General features: G+C 36.7%; 1 pseudogene; it reads right to left on the reverse strand.

Annotated features, from left to right (window-relative positions):
* Positions 1–1,168: 1,168 nt before the first annotated feature.
* LOC117077704 lies at positions 1,169–1,797 on the reverse strand (annotated as a pseudogene).
* Between the last annotated feature and the right edge of the window lie 3,749 nt (positions 1,798–5,546).

A 5,546-nucleotide genomic window follows, 5' to 3' on the forward strand; every position in this document is an offset into this window, starting at 1 on the left:
GACTAGATGGTCACTAGGACCCCTTAAAGTTATGTTAGGTTTCTGTTTTAGCAGGCATAGCTCCTACTGCCTCTGTTCAAGAAGGACTCATTCTTTCACAGAAGTGTTCAAATGCCAATGTCACTATTATCTCCTGTCCCAAGAAGCATGGCAAAAATATATAAATGGTACCATGCTCACCTGTATCCTTTTTGGCCCTTGAATACCTGGGTATCTGTAGTTTAACTGTTCCCACAAAATACACCTAACCCTTTAACAACATGGGGGTTAGATATGCTGACCTCCCACACAGTTGAAAATTTGTGTATAACTTTTGACACGGCAAAAACGTAACTACTAATAGCTTAGTCTACCAGAAGCTTTGTCTGGTATAATAAACGTAAACAGTTTATTGATACATAGTTTGTATGTTATATGTATCATAAACTGTATGCTTACAAAAATAGTGTTTTGTAATAAACACAGTTTTTTACAAAAATATAGTACTGTATTTTTTATAAAATACAGTAAAAACCGTACTTTTTACAAAAATATAGTTTTTATATGTATCATAAACTGTTTTCTTACAAAAATAAAGTAAGCTAGAAAAGAAAATGTTATTAAGAAAATCATAAGGAAGGTATATTAGTCCATTCTCATACTGCTAAAAATAAATACCTGAAACTGGGTAATTTATTATAAAAAAGAGGTTTAATTGACTCACAGTTCTGCAGGCTGTAGAGGAAGCATGGCTGGGGAGGCCTCAGAAAACTTTCAATCATGGTGGAAGGTAAAAGGGAAACAGGCATGTTTTACATGGCCCCAGAAGGAGGAAGAGAGAGAGTGGAGAGGTTCCACACTCTTTTAAACAACCAAATCTCATGATAACTCCCTCACTATCAAGAGGACAGCACCAAAGGGGAAATCTACCCCCATGATTCAATCATCTCCCACCAGGTCCCTCCCTCGACACGTGGGGATTACAATTCGAGATGATTTGGGTGGGGACACAGAGCCAAACCATTTCATCATATATAACTTATTTGTGCTGTATATCAACAAGAACATGCTTTAAACTTCCATGCCAATATACAGCCCCTATACTGTATCAGGCAAGGTCAGTGGCTATTGAAAACACCACCAGGACAGGGCTATCCAAAGACACATTTGGTAGTGTGTTAACTGTACACATAAGAGACACTGTACATTTTATAAACAAATCCTAGACAGCCTGAAATTTCTATTTTTTCTTTACAAGGAGTAAATTATGTGCAGGGGTGTTAAATGCTTTATAGAGAAGAAAAAAACTGTTTGAACCGACTTATTCATTATCATCTTCATCTTCTTTATCATCCTCCTCTTCCTTCTTTTTCTTGTTTTTTTTTTTTTCAGCCTTGATGACTCCCTTTTTGCTGAATCAGGTTTTTCTTTAGCATTTTTCCTTTAGTATTTTTTCTTCAGCTTCATGGCCTTCTTTTCATAAGGGTGCTTGTCATCTGCAGCAGTGTCATTCCACACCTCTTCCAGTTTTGTTGCAACATCACCAACAGATAGGCTGGGGTGTACTCTTCTGATTTTGTGGCAATATTCAGAAGAGAACAAGAAAAAGGCTGAAGGATGCTTCTTGAGTACATTGGGATCCTTGTGTTTCTTTTTGGTTCCCTTTTAGGATGAATATATGTTTTTACTTCTCCTTCATAATGGGCCTTGTCTGTCTTTTCTGCCATCAAATTTTCCTTTCTCTTTCACAGACATGGTCTTCCACCTCTCAGAGCACTTTTTTGGAAACTCTAAGAAGTTGCAGTGGGCCAAGAGCACGCCATTGCACTCCAGCCTCAGTGACAGAGCAATATCTGTCACTCAAAAAACAAAAGGCAAAAAAAAAAAAAAAAGAAAAAGAAAACTGAAAAGTTGACTGAAGTATCTGGGTACTTCTTCTTGTGCTCCTCCCAACAAGTTTGCAAAAACAATGCATATGATGACAGTGTGCCTCTCAGCGTCTTAGGACCTCCTTTGCCCACATTTAGTTATTTTTGCTCAGCGACGCACAGAGTCACCCATTGCCCATCTGGCTCTCTCTTGCTTGCCTCACTGCTCTCTCTATGGAGCTCAATGTACTGCAACAGCTGTCTATACTCTCTTCTTGTTGTTTTCTGGAAAACAAAAAGAAACTTCTGCCAGGTTAGAAGCATGAGGTAGCAGCTAAGAATTACCTTTCTAAAACACAAGTATGATATCACTTCACTAACAACCTTCACTGACTGTCACCACCTACAGGGCAAAGGCTGTACTTCTTAGAACTGCCACTTTAACTTTACCTAGCTTTTTAGCCTTACCTCTCATGACTGCCCTCAAACGCCTCATTCACTACCTACTCCAGTCTACTTACATTGTCCATACTTGTCACACATTGGATGCTTTTATACCTTTGCATAGTGGTTGACTACTCACTTTGCCTATAATAGCATTTTTTTTTTAATCTATCTCTTGAAATCTTACTCTTCATAGGCCATATCCTTTTTGAAACCTTCACTTTCCCACCCTTGAGAAGAATTTAATCCCTCTTGTACTCCATTATGATCATATTCCTAGTTAGTTAAACAGAAGAATCAAACCTCACTTGGGAGTGGGGTTCTAAAGATATAAGAAGAAAATAAAAAACTCATATAGTTTCAAATTAATCTTGAAAAGAAATGTCTCAGGAAGTTTATCCCTTAGGTTGAACAGTAGATAAAGTAATTAACTTGCATGTAGGAACCAGATTGTACAAAAAATATAAACCTAAACCCAAGAATCACACTCAGCACAGAGAGTTGTTCACCCTGTGACAGTTAAGTGGGGACTGTGACTATAGAATTTCAATTTCCTATCCTCCATTATCATGCTAATCATAGGGCACTGCACACCAAATAGTGGAAAGGCTACATTTTCTCTCTCTCTCTCTCCTCCCTCGCCCACTGCTTATCTAGTTAAATATGAGTATTTTAATTATTGTGTACTCTGTAGTTCTCCTTTCTCCTTTCAGTTTGAGATTATAAGATTTTTGTGGGCAGGAATTATGTCTTCTTTACTTTGGATTCTCAATACATTGCCACCATAACAGCTCATAGGTGCTTATAGATGCAACATCATAGGTGCTCATTAAATGGGAAATTGGATTGAATTTCATATTCCTTGAGTGGTTTCAATGTCTTCTTATTTCCTTTCATGCTGAACAAATTAATTTAAAATAATTTGCTGATGGGGTGGTGGACAATCTTGTGTGAAAAAAGGAAACTTTAGGCAGTTGTCCCTTCCAAAGTAACCTAGGGACAGTTCAATTTTGCAAAATGTGAATGACATAAAGCTGCTTTCCTCTACAACTGTATGTTATATTAAATCATTAGATAAGAAATGACATGAGACCAAAGTCAATCCATTTTAATTTGACAATAATTACTTCTTACCCTCTTCATCGTGCAATCAAGCACTAAATCTGCTGAATATCCTTACATTTGCTGGCAGTTCAATAACAACATTTTCTAAAAGTTTTGAGTTTCAAATCATTTTAATTCTTCTAGTTCTTCATTTTACTCTTCATATAGAATTAACCTCAAATACCAAAAACTTTTGATACGTTCTCTGTACCTTTCTAAATAACAGGAGCACTTTTGCTATTTTTTCTTACAATTCTAAAATAAAGACCTTTCTTGTGTAGAATCACCTCCTAAATTTCTCAGGGAATGGATTGCATGCTGATATTTTTAAATAGGGAAAAGTAGTCTATCCTTTTACCTGTTTTAAGTACTTTGACTTCAAAAACACCATAAGGGACTCAGGAGATGGAGGCTCTATCTTGTTTCTATGATGCTCTGATTCTTACTCAGCTGTTTATACTTGAAAATATATTTTGGCTGCCAAAAATATTCTCCCATAAACAATGTTCAAATACAGTTTAATAATTAAAGCACTAAATATTAAATAAATAGATGAATATGTATGAAAGATATAAATATATAAACATGACTTAATAATTAATTGCTAGTATTTTCATTGACTTTTCCCTTGTGCAACTCAATCAGAGGGAAGCGATATATCTGAGGCAAAACTCATATAACAAACTAAAGGACTCCTTTCATGCATAGACTAGAAATTACCCTAGATCTGTCTATGTCCCCACTCTTTTGCCTCTGTTCGTGTTGTAGTAGTAAACTGTGACAAAAGATGAGTTGGTAATGTTCGTTGTGTGATCAAGCCTCAGAAAACTGCAGATGTTATGGCTTACACACGCTAAAGTTGTTCAGTTAGAAGATGGAAGAGAAAGGAGGCAAACCCAGGTTCCTGTAATTATAAAGCCTTAGTTCTCAATGCTTTATAATATCTTTCCATGTAACCTATCTTCTTTTGTTTCCTGGCTGTATAAGGGAGACTCAAACCTATAGAGAACACATGATCATTCTAACCTGCCATGAGATACGAAGATAAACATACAAGTTAATGTTTCGGTTTCTGCCTGTTCTGGAACTGGGTCAATGAGACACAGCAAAATAGACTGTGAATGGTTTTTCACATTTGACAAAGCTGCATGTGATATCTCTCTCCTGCTCCACCATGGTAAGATGTGCTTGCTTCCCCTTTGCCTTCAGCCATGATTGTAAATTTCCTGAGGTCTCCCCGTCATGCTTCTTGTTAAGCCTGAGAAACTGTGAGTCAATTAAACTTCTTTTCTTCATAAATTACCCAGTCTCAGGTGGCTCTTTATAGCAGTATGAGAATGGACTAACACACCCATCATTAAGGGATACATGACTGTATTGTATTCCTTTTCTACAAAAAAACCATGTTGTAGAATTCTATTAATTGTCAGAGGAAACAAAAGACTGTGCTGACTGTGTGATAATTTTCAGGTATAAAAATAGCGTTAAAATCTGCAGATCCTGATGATATTTATTCCAAAATTCTATAAAAATAAGGTCAAAGTTTTTGTAGGGCTACGGTTAGGGTATATTTATATATTTATATTTATCTATTTTCCCTAAGAGGAAAATGATTCTAGAAATAATAGACATCTAAGCTTACCTTCTTTTCCTGTATAAAACAAGTTTGGAAAAATTGCCCCAAATCTATATTCAGGCCATTTGAATGGAAAAAGAAATTAAGTAATAGGTTTGTGAAAACCAAATCCTATCACAATAAATTTATCTCTTTATACAGTAGACCAGATAGACTGAAAAAAGAACTTTTTTGAGGCTGTCAACTCTCTCCTGCGGACACAACCATCAATGAAATGGAAAAGTGTGATATGAACCACATAGCTATTAAACCTGACCACAGTTAGTTGGAACATTATATTTAGAAAGTGGCATCTTGGCAGGCATGGTGCCTCATGCCTGTAATTCCAGAGCTTTGGGAGGCTGAGGCAGGGGCATCGCTTGAGCCCAGGAGTTAAAGAGCAACCTGGGTAACACAGGGAATCTCTGCCTCCTAAAAAAAATAATAATAATAACTGGGCTTTGTGGCACATACCTGTGATTCCAGCTATTTGGGAGACTGAGGTGGGAGGATCGCTTGATCCCAGGAAGTCAAGA

The sequence above is a fragment of the Trachypithecus francoisi genome, unplaced genomic scaffold (assembly GCF_009764315.1).
Source record: "Trachypithecus francoisi isolate TF-2019V2 unplaced genomic scaffold, Tfra_2.0 Lachesis_group6, whole genome shotgun sequence".
In the NCBI taxonomy this organism is placed as follows: Eukaryota; Metazoa; Chordata; class Mammalia; order Primates; family Cercopithecidae; genus Trachypithecus; species Trachypithecus francoisi.